Raw genomic sequence first — 21,531 nt, forward strand, 5'->3', positions numbered from 1 at the left:
CCTTCACCATGACCAGCTAAGCCAATCAAATAACAAGTTGCGGAAGAAAATCTACAATGGAGTTATCCAAGCCTTTCAATAGGCTTCCTCGCATGCTAATAAAATGAGTCTATAAGCCACTAATGGTAAATCTACCAATGATCATATCAAGATCAACCGAACATTCGTATTCTACCCACTCCACCTTCCCCCCTCCACCCCACCTCCAACCAAAGATTTTAAATTATACTTCAAGAAATACAAAATTCCCATCACTTAGGTCTACATCTAGACTTTACATCAATGATTCAACAAACTAGGAGTATGCACTTAAAAAAAAAGTCTTAAGGAAATATGTCCAATTTGATATAACTAACTTATAACTCCAAAATAAATGTTTACAATTGCATGGATAAGCATATGATACTCAAATATTCTACCTCTTCATTACTTGCATGCCATCTACTATCACCATCGCTCCCATCATAAAAAAGCTTGCAAGAGAGTCTAGCTTTACCTTTAGTAAATATAAGACCATAGTGGGAGGAATATTATTGACAATCACAATGAAATCACTAAATGAATAACTTATTTTTACCAAATAAAATATTTATTGAGAAAAACCAACTTTTAAAGATGTATACAATCACCTTGGCAAATTTGTCCAAGCTAGCTACATATTAGGTCGGTTGAGGGATTTTAGAAATAATTTTTGAAGCCTTTAAATAATCTTGATTACATGCTAATACAATGGCCAAATACTATGGGTTATCCAATATGATGGCCCATAATCCACCAATTGTAAATCCATCAATGATTTAGTCAATATTAACCCCCCTTTTAAATTTTACTTGGGATAAACACCTAATCTCATCAAAGTTTAATAAAAAGGTATTCATGGCCATTTCTCTACATTATTCCCTAATTTAGCTCTACATTTTTCTCTTCTACTGCTCAATTGTTATGCCTTAGTAGATCTCCATAATAATTACCTACTCCGCCACATGGCTTCAAGGTGTATTACACACCTATCCCAACAATATTCTCCCCTCATCATATACTTTCCAAGAGTATAAAGGAGAATGCTTTAAACTACAATCTAATTGATAGGGCTCATAAGGCCTCTATAATCACATACCACTTGAATTCATCTATGTTCATTGGCTTCATTAATGCATCTACAACATTTTTCAAAGTGTCACAATTTTCACTAGGATTACCTTACCATCCTTTACCATGTCCCTAATTGTGATGGTATTATATATCTATATGTTTTGTCTTCACATAAAAACTTCAAGTTCTTAGCTAGACAAATATCATTGTTATTGTCAAACTATAATAACTTCCTCCCTTAGTCCTACTTCTTTATATAGTTTCAATAGCTAAACTAATTTCTTATATGCATGAGTGGATTCCATACACTTCGTCTCTAATATGGACAAAGAGACTATATTTTATCACTTTCTTGTTCAACTCACTACTCCACCAAATAAGTGAAACATGTATCCACTTGTAAATATCCTTCTATCTACATTTCTTTCCAATTGTAATCCACATTACCTCATATATCCACTATGTATCTCTTGAAACATAACTATTATAATAGATGGAATATTCATATGTACCTTGCAAATACTTGAATTCCCTCTTCACTACAACCCAATGTTCACAACCAAGTATAACCATGAAAGAACTCAACAATTATACTACTTGACTAATCGATGGTCTAGTATAGAGAATAACATACATCAAACTACCAATCACACTATCATAAGTAACTAAAACCATATCCCTCATTTCTATGGTTGTTCTAGGACATTGTTGAACTAAAGCTTTAGTTCCCACTGAAACCACAACACCAATGGTTTGCAATCCAGCATGTAAAAATGTTGTAGCACATAATTTACATATCCTAGATGGACTAAAGACTTTTACTTTCTCTATCTCTATGATCTCCATTCCTGAGATATATTCATAGGCTCCAACTCCTTCACATCAAATTGTTTTGAAGGTTAAGAGTTCAAATCACGAATCACATCCTTACCATTACCAAAGAATAACATATCATCTACATATAGAGTGAGTACAAGGAAATTCCCACCATTATGCTTGCAATGGACACCATGATTTGATTTGGATCTTAGAAATCCTAACCCCAAAATAAAAGAATAAAACTTCTGGTGCATGACATTTCAGGAGATTATTTGAGACCATAAAAAGTCTCTTTTAATTTGCAAGCTAATGACTATTTACCTTTTTCAACATAATGCTATGATTGTGTCATACACATGTCCTCCTCCAAATCACCATGTAGGAATGTTGTTTTCACATCCATATTTCCTCTCTCTAAATCAGAAGGTGCTATTATAAGTGGTACAACCCTAATACATGTTAACTTAACAAATGAGGGAAATATTTCACCAAATTCTAACTCCTCAACCTAGAAATATCATATCATGATCAACCTTGCCTTATGTTTCTAAACATTTCCATCTAAACTAATCTTCCTTTCATACACCCATTTACATCCAATAAGTTTTCATCAATCAAAAAATGTTACCAAGCCCCATGTATCATTCTTTCTAACTAAATCCATTTCCTCTTCCATGGCCAATATACAAGACTCCTTATCTTTCATCTCCATTACCACTTTCATAGTTCTAGGTTCATCAGTGTTAGCAAATAAAGCAAATATACATATAAATATGATTAAATGTCTAGTTCATTTTTATTTGTATATACCTCCTTAAATTTTGAGGTGCATCTTTTTACTCCTCTTTTAAGCTCTATAAATACTCCTCATCATGTCGACCATGAACTTTTCATTCATTTTCTAATTCATTTTCCCTGGTCTTGGATGTTTATTGAACCACTAGCTTCTTCTCATCCTTTTCTAATTCAGAAATTGCAGGAGAATGCTTAACTTCTTTAAAAATAACATTATTACTATACAAAATATTTTTAGCTATAGTACGAGAAAAGTTGTACCCTTTCATACCAATGTTATAATAAATGAATATATACTTGACAACCTTGTTATCCAAGTTCACTGACTTATCCTTAGGCACATGATCATATACTTCACAACAACGAAAAATGAAGATGTTAAAGTGAAGACTTATTTTCCATCCAAACCCCCATACGGATTCTATCCACAAGATTTGACGTGGGATACTTACTAATTAAGTAACATGCAATAGCAACTACTTTCTTCCATAGCTTCTTCTCTAAGCTAGCTCCACAAAGTGTAGTCGTAGTTATTTCCATCAACATAATGTTCATTAGTTCTAGAACTCCATTCTACTGAAGGGTATATGGAGTTGTCATGTGTCTTCTAATGCCATTTTCATTACAACACTTATCGTACTCTACGAAGCAAAACTCACTAGCATTATTAGTGTTCAAAATATTGATTTTCCTAACAATATGATTTTCCAAAGTATTTTTAAACTCCTTAAATTAAGTAAAAACATCATATTTAGTTCTAAAAAATATATCCATGCCTTCCAAGAATAATCATCAATGAATGACACTTAACAAAGAGCCTTAGAAATTGAAGGTATTTTTACTAGACCAAATAGTAACACTGAAATGAATTAGGTTTAGCAACCCAAAATATTTGTTAGAACTAAATATAGTTGAACCTAATTTTGTTTTCTACATATGCAATGCCTGTAAAAATCAAATTCAAGGGAATGATTATTCAATCCTTCAACGATGTTTTTGTTTATCAAGCCTTGTAGTTCCTTCTCATTAATACAACCCAACTTTGCTACCATGTCATTATCTTCTATAGTGCTAGCTTGCTTTTAGAAACAAGAGCTTGTTTAGAAGGTTTTGAATAGAATAAAATATCCAATATGGGTTATGAAGAAAATATTTTAATATGAATTAATATAAAAATATATTAATAACAAAAGAAACAATTTAATTTGCATTGATAAGATGACTTAATGCAAATGTTATGTAATATCTATAACATTCAAAATTACAATTTAAACAATAAAAAATTACACATTTTTTTTTCACTCTAAAATCAGTTTGCACGTGAAGAAATTTGATCCCTGGATCTATCCTAGTTAGTGTTCAAAATCTTGATTGTCCTAACAACATGATTTTCCAAAATATTTTTAAAAATCCTTAAATTGAATAAAAACCTCATATTTAGTTCTAAGGAATATATTCATGCCTTTCAAGAATAATCAGTAATGAATGACACATAACACAAAGCCTTAGAAATTGAAGGAATCTTGACTAGACCAAATAGTAACATTAGAATGAATTAAGTCTAGCAACCCAAAATATTTGTTAGAGCTAAATAGAGTTGAACCCAATTTTGTTTTTTGTATATGCAATGCTTGTGAAAATCAAATTCAAGGGAATGACTATTCAATCCGTCGATGAAATTTTTGTTCTTTCAAGGCTTGTAGTTCCTTCTCATTATTATGACCCAACTTTTCTACCTTAGAATTATGTTCCATATGGCCAACTTGTTTTTAGAAACAAGAACTTGTTTAGAAGGTTTTGATCGTGAAGGTTTACATCCTATAGACATCTATGCTATCGAAATTAAAATTTATTACATTGAACAGTGCATGCATCAAGTTGGAATAAAGTTCTCTCATGAACACTCTTAGTGAGCACCAAAGCTCATCAAACCATCTTACACCCTTTGTCAAAGAAAACAACCTACATGCCTACATCATTAATTGTTCTTACTAATAGTAGGTTTTGTGCTAAAACCTGTAATGTGCAAAACTCAAGTGCTGACATCAAGGAGTCTAATCAAGACTTTACAACAATCAACCATGTTGAGAGGGAGTCATCATCAAGACATACCATCCCACCATCATATTTCTCATGCAATGAAAACTAGTGTTGATGGGAAATAATAAGGAATGAAGCTCCAGATTCTATTAACCATGCACTCTAGCCTGCAGAAATTGCAGACTCTACAACAAAGGCATCTCCACCATTCTCTTGAGAAGTTTTTTCATAATCATCATTCTTTTTCTTTCTCTTTTTTCTTCCCTTACAATCTCTTCTAAAATGTTTGACCTTAACACAATTGCGAGATTTGAGACTTTCATTTGCTACTAGAATTGGATTCTCCCTTTTCTCTCCTTTTCCTTTGTCCTTCGATCTTCCATGAACAACTAGGACTGCATTGGTGGATTTAGGAGCTTTTCACTTCACCTCCTCTAAGAATAAGACATCTATGACCTCATCAAGTCTCAATAGCTTTATAGTGCTTCCAATGACCATTATCAAGTTGTTCCATGAATTTGTAAAAGAACACAATAGTGTCATTCAATCGTCCTTCTCAACCATCTTCCCTCCAACTAAAATCAACTAGGCCACAATAATACTAAATACATTCAAGTGAGAAACTATGTAATCACCATTACTCATTTTTAAGAAAAACAACTTTTTATAATAAATTTATTAACGAGGGCACAAATGTTCAATAATTATGGATTGGACAAGCACAACCTAACAAAGTTTCTAGCCTTTCTTTTCATCAACACATAACTTTTGTCTTTAATACCAATTTTGGTTGAGATAGTGCACACATAACTTTTGTCTTTAATACCAATTTTGGTTGAGATAGTGCACCCATAGATCTTAATCCATAAGAAAATCCCTTCCACAACTCAAAATCAATGCCATTAAACTTGTTAATTTATAACTTAAATATGTTTCCTCAAATTTAATTTATAGCTTAAATATGTTTCTTTTTTCCTTGCAACAAGCTTCCCATTCGAACCAAAATTAAATAATAAAACTTTAATTTTAAAATCTTGATCCAAAAATATGCAAACCTTTACGTTTAAAATCACCCTTAAAATATATCTTCATTCACCTTAACCAATCTAGCAAATTTAACACTTTGCAATGGAATTCTTCAAATTTATAAACAATTTTTATTACATAGTCATACCATAGATCACACGATATCATTAACTCTTAAACATATTTAACTCTCTTAGGCTACAATGGTAAACCTCTGTCAACGACATGAACGAACTATGTGGAAATTAGCCCAACATGACATAAAGCTCAAAAATATCTATATATATATATGATCTATATATATATATATATAAGAAAATCCCTTCCACAACTCAAAATCAATGCCATTAAACTTGTTAATTTATAACTTAAATATGTTTCCTCAAATTTAATTTATAACTTAAATATGTTTCTTTTTTCCTTGCAACAAGCTTCCCATTCGAACCAAAATTAAATAATAAAACTTTAATTTTAAAATCTTGATCCAAAAATATGCAAACCTTTACGTTTAAAATCACCCTTAAAATATATCTTCATTCACCTTAACCCATCTAGCAAATTTAACACTTTGCAATGGAACTCTTCAAATTTATAAACCATTTTTATTACATAGTCATACCATACATGACACGATATCATTAACTCTTAAACATATTTAACTCTCTTAGGCTACAATGGTAAACCTCTGTCAACGACATGAATGAACGACGCGGAAATTAACCCAACATGACATAAAGCTCAAATATATATAGATGATCTCTGATATGTTTCATGTTTCTGTTTTAATTGTTTCACTGGTATCTGCGTCAGCCATGTCTCGCCGCTCTGCTTCTTTTTTGCTCCTCCTCAGCATGCCTTTGCTTTTTTCTTTTGTGATTACTGCAGGATTCACAGATACCGGAGATGGTGAGCTCTATCGATATTGGTCAATGGGCACCTAATAAGTAGATTTACTCGTTAGAAATTTTAACAGTGTTAATGTTGAAATAAGTGGGTAATTATGCATTTCAATGTGTTCAGTGGACACACTGTTGTCGATAAAAATGCAATTGGGAAACCCACTGTCGAAATGGAAAGGCGGAGATCCGTGTGGTTTAAAATGGATGGCGTTTCATGCATCGGTAACCGGATTACTTCACTGTAAGTATTTTGTGCATCTCGTCTTCAAATCATGACAACATCTTGTCTACTAAATGAATATCCATGCCGTTTATGGAATTTTCTTGAGCTCTACAGAAAACGTTGGGAGCTCCTTCTAACTGAATATTTCCATGGATAAAATTTTACAGGACGCTCTCTTCAATGAATCTCAATGGACAATTGCCAATTGATATTGGGCGGCTTTCAGCACTACAAGTTCTGTAAGTTGATTGATGAAGTAATTGCAGGGTACCACAGAGTAGATACTGTCTAAACCCATTTCTCCAATGAATATTGAGGTTACTCAGTAAAGTTCATTTGGCTGAACTCCCCCATGTGTATATCGGAGATTTGTTTACTTGGGTGCAATAATCTTTCTATTTAATGCCATTAATGCACCGTGTAAACTTTATCCAACATTTGAATACACAGTGTAGTGGGGATGGATCTTCCAGGGTTACCCTCTAAACAGAGCATCTTCCTTCTTTAAATGCAATTCGAATAATATAACAAAAATTACCTCTTGGGTTTGCATGGTAAATAAGAGGGTATAATAAATAGATTGACTGAACAAAGTAATCATTGCAGGGATCTGTCATACAATCCAGGCCTGACAGGACTGATTCCAAGTACTTTGGGTGATTTACAATACCTTCACACGTTGTAAGCATTTTGAACCCTGTAATTCAATCGTTGGTATTCTTGTTCGAATTCTTTACAATCGACTAATTTTTAGCTCGTTTTAGAATATTGACGGGGTGTAGGTTTTCTGGGCGCATTCCAAAGGAGCTGGGTAAACTGCAGAGACTGGTTACTCTGTAAGAAAATACTCCCAAAAAACCCTTTTTTTCTATGCACAAGTACACTTTGTGACGTTGTGAATCATCGTTGATTTTGGTAGGGACATGAATTCAAATTATTTATCAGGAGGTATTCCTCCATCTTTGTGTAATCTTACGAATCTCTACTTATTCGATTTGTCCAACAATACCATCGCTGGAGAATTGCCTGTCGAGCTGAAAGAGCTTGTTAATTGCGGTCACTTGTAAGTATTACATTTTTATTTGGGATAACTTTTACCTGCGTAAAGGAATATGCACTTTATACCTTGTTACCTTCAACTTGTGGTTATGTTGTTGATGCTTCAAGCCATTTGAATAAAAACAATTTGAATGGATCGATTCCACCGGAGGTTTTTCACGAGAATATGACCTTAAAACATGTGTAAGTACGATATTCATTATACTGTAAGGATTTAATTCAACTCATGATCAACTATTTTGATCAAATTAGTACAGTGATGTGTGGTTTAACGGTAAGACACATGGGCGAAGCCCGAGAGGTCTGAAGTTCAAATCTCACTGAGTACAGTGACCTGCTGTGGTGGCGGCTAGAGGGACGGACCCCCCTACCGTGGGTGTGCTCTTGCTAAAACCATAGGATCTTAGTATACCCGACTTGCAGGTGGTTGGTTATGCTCTTGGTGTTATAGTGGCAGCAATGAGGTTTGATCCTAGGTCTCCCGTGGATTAAACTTGATAGTTACCGATTCACCATGTGGTTAAAAAAAAAACTATTTTGATCAAATTAGATTCTCAACATAAAGCCACTGTCCACTCTTTGCAGGTTATTTGATGACAATTCATTCACAGGAAAGATCCCCTCAACTATTGGGACTGTATCATCCTTGACTGTCCTGTGAGTCTCCCATATCTATTTCCATTAGATTTCAAAGTACACAAGTCCCCAACTACTCTTTGGTGACCTGTTGGAAATAAAGTTTATATTTTTGGTTTGGGAGGTCAATTTTCTATTTGGTTTCAAATTTTATGGGGAATATTTTTGGCGCTAAAGGAGTAGTCACTTGGAGTCTTAGTTCTAATAGAGATAAATTCTTGGTATATCTTGTTTTTGCTCTCTAGGAGTTAATCACTGGATATTCTCTTAGTGTTATAGCAGCAGCAGTTACATTTGATCTGAAGCCTGGGTCAAATTACTCTAACTATTACCCATTCTAACCAATTACCCATTACCCATTCTAACTAATTACCCATTCAGCATGGTAGAAAAAGGAAAACAAATTAGAGATGCCCAAAGGAAATTATTGCAAGTGAAATATACTTTCACGTGATGTGCGTAGAAGGGCCTGAAGGATGAGAGATGTGTGAGGTTTAGGAAATGTAAGCATTACTGTTTTAATTAATATGTTCTAAAGATAAAATGAAATTTTTCTGGGGTAATAGGACAAATTTCCATAGCTTTTCTGTGGAATCTTAAATATCTAAGAGTATCTATCGCTTTTCTGTCAAGAGTGTTCATAAGCAGGGAATGTAAGATGTGAAACGTATTCACACGCAGGGCTGTCCAATGTAACGATGTTCTCTTACTCTGATAATCTAAAATACTGCAGCAATATTTTTGCTGCTTAGTTCTCAATATCTTGACAGGCCATCTATTAAATCTTGCTTTATGATTAACAGGAGGCTTGATCGAAACTCTTTGGAAGGCCCAATTCCGTCCGACATCGCACGCTTGGAAAATATTAATGAATTGTAAGATCAACGCTGTATTGCGCCTGTTCAGAGATGTTAGATCATAGCTATTGACCAAAAGAATTCATTGACTGTTGTTAAATTGTAATTTTGAACAGCGCGGTGGTTTTTTGGAGAACCGTGGTTTCCCCGCACCACCCTTGGTGTTTGGCGGTTTCCGTAGCGGAGGCTCCGAACACCATCACTCTCCGCCACGCGTCCCCAGTACGAACACCAAAACCACTTTCCCCGGACGGTAAAGGTCGTTTGGTTTGCTGGAGGTTGGTGTGCGAACCACGTCGGATCAGCTCAGCGATCTGGACGCATAATCTCAGCCGTTGACTTTCCAAAGTTGCCCTCCGCCCGCGTCAAATCAAGTTTCATACGTTGACCGCCGTGGGAGGAATTAAATAGAGTTTAATGTGTGTCGTTTTTTTTGGTGGAGGACTTTTAATACGTTATGGGCATGCCTTTAATTTTAGTTATGGGCATATAGTTAATATAGTTATGGGCATACGTCCCACATATTTTCATATATGTTTTCTTTATATTGTTATGTATGTTGACGTGCGTTAGTTTTTTTTGGTACGTAGTTTTCTTTATGTTGTGAGTGGGGTGGCTACGCACGAGAGTGCGATTTTCCTTTTGTATATGCACAACAGTGCTGTAATGTTGGTCTGGCAATGAAAAACACAGGAATGTTTTTGAAACTGTTTATGTAACATCCACAGGAGTGGAAAACAAGAAAATACAGAGACAGAGTTTGTTTAGTGAATCCCTCTCTGCACAGAGGATGAAGCATGTATCAGTTTTTTTTTGTTTTAAATCAATAGAAGTTTTTTTTGTGACTGTGTAATGGACTATGTTCTAAGTTAATTTTTTTAAAAAGAGGTTCTCTGCAAAAGATCCTGGACAGAAGAAACAGAGCATTGTCTCTGTGGTAGTTATTTTATCTGGTTTTGGTATTTCTCCATTAAAAATACCTAACAGTGGTATCAGAGCAAGGCTCAGGCTCTTTAAAGAAGTTAAAGAAGCTGAAGGGAGAAGGTTGTTGCTGCAGCAAAACTTCTCAGGCAGACAGAAGACTCAGACAGCGAAGGATTCAGGTATTCTTCAAAAGCATTTCTTTTGTTATTGCTGAAGACAGTTAGTTGTTTTAAAAAATATACACAGTCAAGGAATGGCTAGCACAAGAACTGGTATGGGTATGTTTAACACCCAGCTCCCACAGTTTAATGGGAAGAACTATGACTACTGGTCAATAACTATGAGAGCCCTGTTTGCCTCTCAAGATTTATGGGAAATAGTTGAAGATGGTTTTGAAGAACCAGCAGATGAAAATGAGTTCAATGCACTAACTCAGGGAGAGAGAGATCTCCTGAAGAGCAATAGGAAGAAGGATGCAAAAGCCATTTTATTGTTGCATCTAGCAGTAGACCAGAGTATATTTCCAAGGATAGCAGCAGCTAAAACATCAAATGAAGCATGGAAAACCCTCAAGACAGCCTATCAAGGCATGGAGAGAGTGAAGACAACAAAACTACAATTGCTGAGAAAGGATTTTGAAAACTTGAACATGAAGGAGTCAGATAACATTGACTCATTCTTCACTCATGTGATTGGTGTAATCACACAAATGAGAACTCATGGAGAAACCATTGAAGATAGAAGGATTGTGGAGAAAATATTGAGGGTCTTACCCTCAAAGTTTGATGCCATAGTTACCACCATTGAAGAGACAAAGGATCTCTCAAATTATTCAGTTGATGAGCTACATGCATCACTGATAACACATGAGCATAGGTTGAGTAGGAATGAAAAATCATCTCTAGAGCAAGCCTTCAAGACCCAGATGTCCTTTGGAAGAGGAAGGGGTCAAGGAAGAGGAAACCGAAGAGGAAGAGGCAGAAGCCAGAACAGAGGTGGAAGGAACAGCCCATCAAATGCACAAGGAAGAGGCAGCAATCCAAATCAGAACCAAGGTCAAGGCAGCAGCCAACAAAGAGATCAGTATCAGGCTCAAGGACAAAGGTATGATAAATCTAATGTTCAATGCTATTATTGCAAAAAGTATGGACATTATGCTAGTGATTGTAGAAAGAAACAGCATGATATGAACAGCAGACAAAATGCAAATGTTACAAGAGAAAACAGCAGTCAAGAAAATGTCCTGTTAGCTTGTAACATGGCTGAAACACATAGTGAAGACATATGGTTTTTAGACTCAGGTTGCAGCAACCATATGACAGGGAATATAGCCCTCTTTTCAGCCTTAAATCAGAATTTGAAATCAGAGGTCACACTAGGAACTGATAGTAAAGTGTCTGTTATGGGAAAAGGGGAGGTAAAAATATTTACAAAACAAGGAGAAAGGAAAACCATAGCAGATGTCTACTATGTCCCCGGAATGAGATGTAACCTCTTGAGTATTGGACAGCTTGTCCAAAAGGGTTACAATGTTTACTTTGTAAATGATGTGTGCACCATCATGGACATACCACCCAGCAAAAGATGCATTGCTGAAGTGAAGATGACGAGGAACAGGATGTTCCCTCTCCGGATCAGGGCAGATTTGAAAAACAAAGGAGAAATTGCAGCAGTCACCCAAGAGGCCTTCCAAAGCGTGCCAAAGGATGAGAACTGGTTATGGCACTTGAGATTCGGGCATCTAAATTTTGGAGGTCTAAACTTATTGAGCAGAAAAGGAATGGTAAAGGGATTACCATTGATAGAGAAGTCGGACAGCCTTTGTGAAGGTTGTATATTGGGCAAACAACATAGAGAGAGTTTTCCTTCAGGGAAAAGTATAAGGGCAAAGGCACCCTTAGAGATTATCCACTCAGATTTGTGTGGACCAATGCAAGCTCCATCATTAGCAGGCAGCCTATATTTCTTAACATTCATTGATGACTTTACAAGAAAAACTTGGGCATATTTCCTTAAAAACAAAAGTGAAGTATTTGAGAAATTCCAAAATTTCAAAGCACTTGTGGAGAATCAAAGCAGGCTGCATATAAAAGTTTTGAGAACTGATAGAGGAGGTGAGTATATCTCCAATGAATTCCTAAAGTTTTGTAGAGAAAATGGAATTCATAAACAGTTTACAACTCGGTACACCCCACAGCAAAATGGAGTTGCTGAAAGGAAGAACAGGACCATCATGGATATGGCAAGGAGCATGTTGAAGGCAAAGCATTTGCCAAATGAGTATTGGGCTGAAGCTGTACATTGTGCAGTTTATATTTTGAACAGGTGTCCTACAAAAGCAGTCATGAACAAAGTGCCAGAAGAGGCATGGAGTGGGAGAAAGCAAGGAGTCACCCACATGAGAGTTTTTGGGTGTGTGGCCTATGCACACATACCAGATCAGCTAAGGAGGAAGTTGGATAGCAAAGGGGAGAAATGCATCTTCATTGGATACAGTGATGAATCCAAAGCCTACAGGCTGTACATTCCATCTACCAAGAAGTTCTTTGTCAGCAGGGATGTTCAATTTATTGAAGAGGAAGCTTGGGATGGAAGCATAGAGAAAACAGTGAATGTCAAAAACTGTTTGTCTCATGATGAAGATGAAGAGGAGGTGGCTAAAATGCATCCCCAAACAGCAGCGCCAACACAAGGACAGCAAGGGACACCATTGAGGATAAATGAGAGTGCTTCTCCAAGCACACCACAAGGAGGAAATTCAAGTGCATCTTCAAGCACTTGCACACCAAATGAAAGAGGTAAGAAATTTAGAAATCTAAGTGACATTTATGATGAAGGAATGAATTCCTTATTTGCCTTGTATTGTCATGTTGATGATCCTATTCATTTCGAAGAAGCAATTAAAGATAGGAAATGGATAGAAGCTATGGATGAGGAAATCAATGCCATAGAGAGAAACAAAACATGGGATTTGGTTGAGTTACCAAAAGGCAAAGAAGTCATTGGTGTGAAATGGGTCTACAAGACCAAGAGCAATGCTGAAGGCAAGATTGAAAGGCATAAAGCAAGGCTGGTTGTCAAAGGGTACAAGCAGCAGTATGGGAGAGATTATGAGGAGACTTTCGCACCGGTTGCAAGAATGGAAACCGTGAGAGCAGTGCTGTCCATAGTAGCTCAAAACAAATGGAAAGTCTACCAAATGGACGTGAAGTCAGCATTCCTAAATGGAGTGTTAATGGAAGAGGTCTATGTGGAACAGCCTCTCGGCTATGAGAAGAAAGGTGAAGAGCACAAAGTGTGCAAATTGAAGAAAGCTCTTTATGGGCTGAAGCAAGCGCTAAGAGCATGGTACAGCCGGATAGATTCATATCTATTGGACAACGAATTTGACAAATGTGAAGGAGAACCCACAGTCTACATCAAGGAAAAGGATGGTAAAATTTTAATTATTGTCTTGTATGTAGATGATGTTATTTTCACTGGAAATGATATGTATCTTATTGAGAATTTTAAATCAGTCATGAAGAATGAATTTGAAATGACTGACATGGGTTTGTTGAGATACTTCTTAGGCATAGAAGTAGATCAAAATGAAAAAGGAATTTTTATATCTCAAGCAAGATATGTAAATCAAGTTTTGGGCAGATTTAACATGCAAGAGTGCAAGGCAGCAATCACTCCCACAGTGATGGGATTAAAGCTCAGCAGAGAGGACAGCAGCAAGGATTTTGATCCTAGCCTGTACAAAAGCATTGTGGGCAGCCTTATGTATTTAACAGCAACTAGGCCTGATATTATGTATGCTGTTAGTTTGATTTCCAGATTTATGGAGAGGCCGAAGGAGGCACATTGGCAGGCAGCAAAGAGAATTTTGAGGTATGTCAAAGGTACCAAAATGTTTGGAATTCTATATCATGCCTCAGAACATTCAGATTTGGTTGGGTACACAGATAGCGATTGGGCTGGAAGTGTAGATGATCGGAAGAGCACTTCCGGTTATGTTTTTAATATGGGTTCAGGAGCCATCTCATGGGCTTCTAAGAAGCAGTCCATAGTAGCATTGTCTACAGCAGAGGCAGAATATGTGGCAGCGACAGCAGCAGCATGTCAGGCAGTATGGATGAGAAGGATGTTGAGAAGCTTAGGCCAAGAGCAGGCAAAAGCAACAGTGGTCTTTTGTGACAATAGCTCTGCTATTGCTTTGTCAAAGAATTCAGTGTTTCATAAGAGAACGAAACACATCGATACAAGGTTTCACTACATCAGAGAATTAGTGAACAATGGAGAAATTGTCCTCGAACATTGCAGGACCCAGGAACAGGTTGCAGACATCTTGACAAAGCCACTGGTTCAGAAGAGTTTCGAATTTTTGAGAAAGTGTTTGGGAATGACCGAACGCGCGGCTGTTAAAATTAAAGGGGAGTGTTAAATTGTAATTTTGAACAACGCGGTGGTTTTCTGGAGAACCGTGGTTTCCCCGCACCACCCTTGGCGTTTGGCGGTTTCCGTAGCGGAGGCTCCGAACACCATCACTCTCCACCACGCGTCCCCAGTACGAACACCAAAACCACTTTCCCCGGACGGTAAAGGTCGTTTGGTTTGCTGGAGGTTGGTGTGCGAACCACGTCGGATCAGCTCAGCGATCTGGACGCATAATCTCAGCCGTTGACTTTCCAAAGTTGCCCTCCGCCCGCGTCAAATCAAGTTTCATACGTTGACCGCCGTGGGAGGAATTAAATAGAGTTTAATGTGTGTCGTTTTTTTTGGTGGAGGACTTTTAATACGTTATGGGCATGCCTTTAATTTTAGTTATGGGCATATAGTTAATATAGTTATGGGCATACGTCCCACATATTTTCATATATGTTTTCTTTATATTGTTATGTATGTTGACGTGCGTTAGTTTTTTTTGGTACGTAGTTTTCTTTATGTTGTGAGTGGGGTGGCTACGCACGAGAGTGCGATTTTCCTTTTGTATATGCACAGCAGTGCTGTAATGTTGGTCTGGCAATGAAAAACACAGGAATGTTTTTGAAACTGTTTATGTAACATCCACAGCAGTGGAAAACAAGAAAATACAGAGACAGAGTTTGTTTAGTGAATCCCTCTCTGCACAGAGGATGAAGCATGTATCAGTTTTTTTTTGTTTTAAATCAATAGAAGTTTTTTTTTGTGACTGTGTAATGGACTGTGTTCTGAGTTAATTTTTTTAAAAAGAGGTTCTCTGCAAAAGATCCTGGACAGAAGAAACAGAGCATTGTCTCTGTGGTAGTTATTTTATCTGGTTTTGGTATTTCTCCATTAAAAATACCTAACAACTGTCTGCATTTTTTCAGGCATCTATCAAATAATCAGCTCAACGGTTATATACCTGACTTATCTTTGATGAAAGATCTTCAGTACTTGTAAGTAGAAAGTTCAAACTCTGCTCAAAAGATCTCGAATTGATTTTATAAGTTAAGACTTCCAATATTCATGTGTACGGTATTTGCTTTTATAGGGACTTGAGTAACAATTCATTCGATGTTTCCCATGTGCCCACCTGGTTATCTGCTCTCGCATCTTTGACCACCATGTAAGTTCAAGGGGTTTGAAATACAACATAAATTAAGCTTTACTATCTTTCGAACTAACTGGTTTTTCCTTTCCCTTTGCCTTGTTCTATAGTGTGATAGAAAACAGTAATTTGAATGGGCAGCTTTCTTCTGAAGTTTTTAGCTCACCGCAACTTGAGACAATGTAAGTGTATTTAATATTTTCTGTGCAGTACCTTCAATGTTACATTGTTGAAAGATCAAACTTGAAAATTCAGTGATCTTCGTTTTCCAATGGCGTAGGATTCTCTCCAACAATTCTATAGATGGGCTTCTCTCAATTTTGGAAGGAAGTGTCAGTCAGCAGCTCCAATTGATAGACCTTCGATACAACAACATCACGGATGTTCCATGGGGGAAAAACCTTACCAAGACTTGGGCGTACGGATTTCCATGATAACCCTCTAAATTGATTCATGTGGATTTCTGATTCATCTATATGTATGAGAAAGCTTGTAGTATCTATAGGACTAGAAGGGGAAGAGGGAAAAAAATCTTTGGATATGTGAAACTTTCTGACAATTAAATGATGCGATATTAATCAACTTCTATTCCAAAGTTGTACACCTTCAATTTCATTAATGTAAATATCTGTTTTTTTTCGGCCATGCAGACTTGAAGGTAACCCAGTTTGTGATTCCCAAACATTCCTATCAAATAGCCCCATATGCCGCCCTGATGACGATGCTGAAGACACGTCCTACCACACTGATATGGCGCATTGCGGAAACGATACCAACTGTACTGAAGATTCAGAGAAAGTTAATCCTCAGAGTTGTCAGTGTGCAATACCATATGTCGGCACCATTGTCTTAAGAGCTCCCTCCTTTTCAACTTTGACGAATATTAACAGATTTCAAAAGCTAGAGAAATCTCTATGGACGCAATTAAACTTGACAAAGGGGTCAGTATATCTCTGTTGCATGCGGTTTGATGCCAACATGTATCTGAATATAGTAGTCCAGCTTTTTCCACCGTCCGGAAGGAAGTCTTTTGAGCCATCGGAAATCATAAATCTTGGTTTTTCTTTAAGCAATCAAAGATACAGACCGCCTGAGGAATTTGGAACTTATTATTTAATACCATCGTCTTACATATTTTTAAGAGGTGAGGAACTGTAACTTTACTCTTAGTTCAAGTTTTCGACAAATATGGCATCTTTTAAAGTGTAGTGTACGTATGTATGAACTATTTTGCTGGCTGTTTGATTTCAGAAGGGTCGAGGTCTCTAAATACATGGGCAATAATTGGAATAGCAGTTGGTGTAGCAGTGTTGATCTGTGCCATCATCGTCGTAGGCATTTACGCGTTATGGCAAAGGAAGAAAGCAGCAAAGGCCATTGAATTATCAAACCCATTCGGTATGAGATCCTATTGTTGGGGAATCTGAGAATCTGCTTCTGCTTTTTACATATGTAAATTGGTGTTGGAAACAGAAACTAATTTTTGTTAGCTTTCTTCATCTTCTTGGGATGCAGCAAGCAGTCAACATAGTGGAGATTCTCCCAAACTCAAAACTATCAGAGTTTTCTCGTTTCAAACACTAAAAATGGCCACCAACAATTTCTCCAGGGATAACGAGATTGGCTCAGGAGGCTATGGCAAGGTATAAAAGTGTAGTAGTGTCATATAAGCTATTTGTACAGTAAAAACAAGCTCTAACCTTAATCTCGGATAACTGAGAGCGATAAACAGTCACGCCATCAACTAGCTCCTCTCCCCACATGAATGAAACCACTCAATGCAGATCAATTATATTTAGGACCATGCATAATTTCAATTGGTTAAACTGATGGAAAACAGGGGATTGTCATTTGTGACTCGAAAAGAGTTTAGATTTGTGGAGTGATGAGAGGGGTGAAAAACTACCAACCCCAAATCTACTACCGACTTTAATTAGGATGAATGTATACTAATTTAATATTGCAGCCTCTGACTCCATAAATTTTGATTAGTTTAACTGGGAAACAGGGGATACTCTGCAAAATTTCTGATTGGTTTAACTGGGGTAACAGGGGATTGGAGTCATTTCTGATTGGTTTAACTGGGGAAACAGGGGATTGGGACTCCAGATGATATGGATTTATCTATGAAGAAATCAGAGGCCTAAAATTACCATTGCCTAATCGATCGACTATAATATGATGAATTTAAATGGATATATCTATGATATTTATTTGAAATTTTCATGTATTGACATCACATTTTGGTTTTGATTTTAAATATATTTTATTTGATTATAAATAACAAAAATAAATATTTACTCTAGTAAATAAATGTTTTAAAATAAACCAATTTTCCATATAAAAAAGTTTTAATATAATTAAATTTATAATTTAAATTTTATAAAATATTTAAAATTAAGCAATCTCAAAAATTTAAACTGTACTGAAAGTATAATCAAAACTTCAATAATAGTAAAAAAAATATACTGATATGTTAATATTTTTAATATTTAAAATTAAGTATAATCTGATTTATAGTCGAAATAGTTTTTTCATAAAGCAATATAATTTCAAGTAGAAAAGTGATTTTTTGTTGTTTAAAATATATTTTTGTATTTAAATAGATTTAACTGCCTAAAAAACCCTGAAACAGTAGAATTCTTTAAACTAAACAAATGAAACTCCAAATTTTGGTTAAAAATAACCAGAAAAATGTTGTGGAAAAAAACTTTTTTCTCCGGTAGTGCTAACAATCTTGAAAAAAATGATAAATATAATTTTTAACTTAATAAATAAGATAGTTATTAATATAATTTTTAACTTAATAAATAAGATAGTTATTATTAGTGATGGATGGTAAAAATTATTATTATTAGGTATATAAATAAGATTTCAACCTTGTTAAATATCTTTGAATTTAAATATTAAGTTATTAACTTATTTTAATAGTTAAACTATCTTGTGTTTATAAACTAGGAAAATGTACATTTAAATGCTTCAAAATAATTTTAAATTTTTTGGATTTAAGACTTTTGTGGTTTATTATTTTCGACTTAGTCACCGGAGAATCCACAGTAAGAACCATTTTCTGCCAACGTTTCAAATCCCAACCGGGATCCATCATCAAGACAACTTGAATGCTTGATAGAAGAAGAGTTGTTTTAGGGTTTTTAAGAAAATGCAGATCAACAACTCTTATTGCTATCTTAGCTCTAGTTTGGCAAAGAAAGAGTCTAACCAAGGTGTTGCAGAATTTAGTACGGAACTAGAACTCTTGTCTCGCGTTCATCATAAGAATCTGGTGGGACTCGTTGGATTTTGTTTCGAGGAAGGGTCGGAGCAAATGCTTGTATATGACTACATCCCAAATGGAACGCTGAGAGATAATCTCTCAGGTAATTTTCTTCTCACATCTCATCCTCTTTTGGTTCCTGTCTATTTGCTTAGCTCACCAGAGAAATTGGCCGCGATTCAACAAAAGTATTTTGTCCATTCAATTAACAGGCAAAACCGGAAGTCGTCTTGATTGGAGCAAGAGGATGAATATCGCATTAGGGGCAGCTAGGGGATTGGCATACCTTCACGAGCTTGCGGATCCGCCCATAATACACAGAGACGTCAAGTGCTCCAACATCTTGCTCGACGACAACATGGTTGCCAAGGTAGCCGACTTCGGACTTTCCAAACTTTTTGGTAACACCGGGGATAAAAGTTATGTATCGACTCAAGTCAAAGGAACCATTGTAAGTATCATCAGCACACTTCCAAATTACCTTTCCAACTTTTCCAGATCTAAAGTGTTACAACTGCCATACACTCTCCACTGAAACTTTGACTCTATGAAAACTTAGGGATGTATTTGCGTGAATCCGAATACAAGTTAAATTAGTTGAGTGAATAACTTTAATTGGTATGGATGGATTGTTTTAAACATTGTAATTTGAATGAGTGGGTTGAATTAGGGAAATGTTAATTCATATTTTGTTACCACTAATCTTTTTAAAATAAAATCTCTCTTCATTCGAAACTATAAAATGCGTCTAGCTTTCAACGGTGAAATGCTGAACAATAATGAGTTGGGCAGGGGTACCTGGATCCGGAGTATTACATGACGCAGCAACTGAGTCACAAGAGCGACGTATACAGTTTTGGTGTTGTATTACTGGAAATTCTAACGTATACAGTTTTGGTGTTGTATTACTGGAAATTGTATTACTGGAAATTCTAACGTATAAACAAAATTGTAATGTAATTTTCTCAAATAAAAATAATTAAAATCAAAAGTTTATTTTATTGGGTTGTAGAATGATTAAGAGGAGAGGTTTATTTTATAGCTCAATATGATGTGTAATTATGTATGTTTGTCATCAAAGTTGAAATTTTGCTCATATAAATTAAAATTAAAATCTAAAAAAAATAACTATATAAAATATTTAAATAATATTTGCTCATAAAAAAATTGCAAGTGACAAAATTAAATCTCTCTTATTGTTATCCGTATTTAAAATAAATCTATGTTAATTTATATTACAATTGAAATTCACATAATTTTTTTATGTATTTTTCTTAATTATTAAATAAATCACATAATTAGAGTCCCCGGACATAACTCAGCTTGAATAATATTCGATTAAACCATGTAAATTGTGTTATAATGACGTGATTAAATGAAAGATGTCAAAGGCAAGAACATTGAGTCATAAGGTATTGTCACATGATATGATGATTAGTGTTGTATCATGCAAAAATTAATATGAAAGTATAATAAAAATTGAAGCAAAGAGGTTGCAAAGGAATAAAAAATAGAATGCATTTCCGGAGAAAATGAATGCATTCTTTGAGAAAATGAATATATCTAAATATTAATACTGATTGGCCCATGTTTGTGGGGAAGCATTATTATTTTTTTTAATGTAAGTTTTAAAGTTTTCTTAATTATGGTTCGCTGAAAGTGTTTTATGTTTGGAGGAATATATATGGGTGGATGTAAATTAATGATGATATTTCATGATGTGTTAATGAGGATGTAAATATGGAAAAATAACACTTTGTTAATTTTGAGAGATTATTTGAAGTAATTATACAATGAATTTGAATATGGTGTAGAAAGATGAAATGTAAAAAAATGTATTAACTTACCAAATATATAATTTGTATATGTAATAAGACAGTTATTTTTCATGTAAAATGTGATGCATATGTTTTTGTTAGTGTTAAGTTTGAGTACATAAACAATGGAATTTCGCTATAAAAATTTATAGAGTGTTAAGGAACATATTTTTCTTATGCACAATTTATAGAGTGTTAAGGAACATATTTTTCTTAGGAACTTTTTAAAATAATTATATATTTGGAATCTACACAATTAAATCCATAATTTTCTATACTTTCATCGACAAATGATTACCTATCCTATAGAAAAAAAATATAAGAAATGATATATTGATAGCTTGTAAAAAAAAATGGAAGTTTCAATGTATTTCTAGTGCAACCACAACTAGGTTTACCATCGTAGACCTATATCTAAAGAAATCAACTCAAAAAACATGTGCATTAGAGTTATAAGTCTTGTCCCCAAAAATAATTAAATTGAAAATAATGCATGTGTGCTTTAGGAACATG

General features: G+C 35.2%; 1 pseudogene; it reads left to right on the plus strand.

Moving 5' to 3' along the window:
- The window catches only part of LOC149185006 (leucine-rich repeat receptor protein kinase HPCA1-like), a 62,339-nt pseudogene extending 42,202 nt beyond the window's left edge, over positions 1 to 20,137 (plus strand).
- The last annotated feature ends 1,394 nt before the right edge of the window (positions 20,138 to 21,531 follow it).

The sequence above is a fragment of the Pinus tabuliformis genome, chromosome 3_2, assembly GCF_031772625.1.
Source record: "Pinus tabuliformis cultivar Carrire ecotype Pingquan chromosome 3_2, CPIR1, whole genome shotgun sequence".
Lineage (NCBI taxonomy): Eukaryota > Viridiplantae > Streptophyta > Pinopsida > Pinales > Pinaceae > Pinus > Pinus tabuliformis.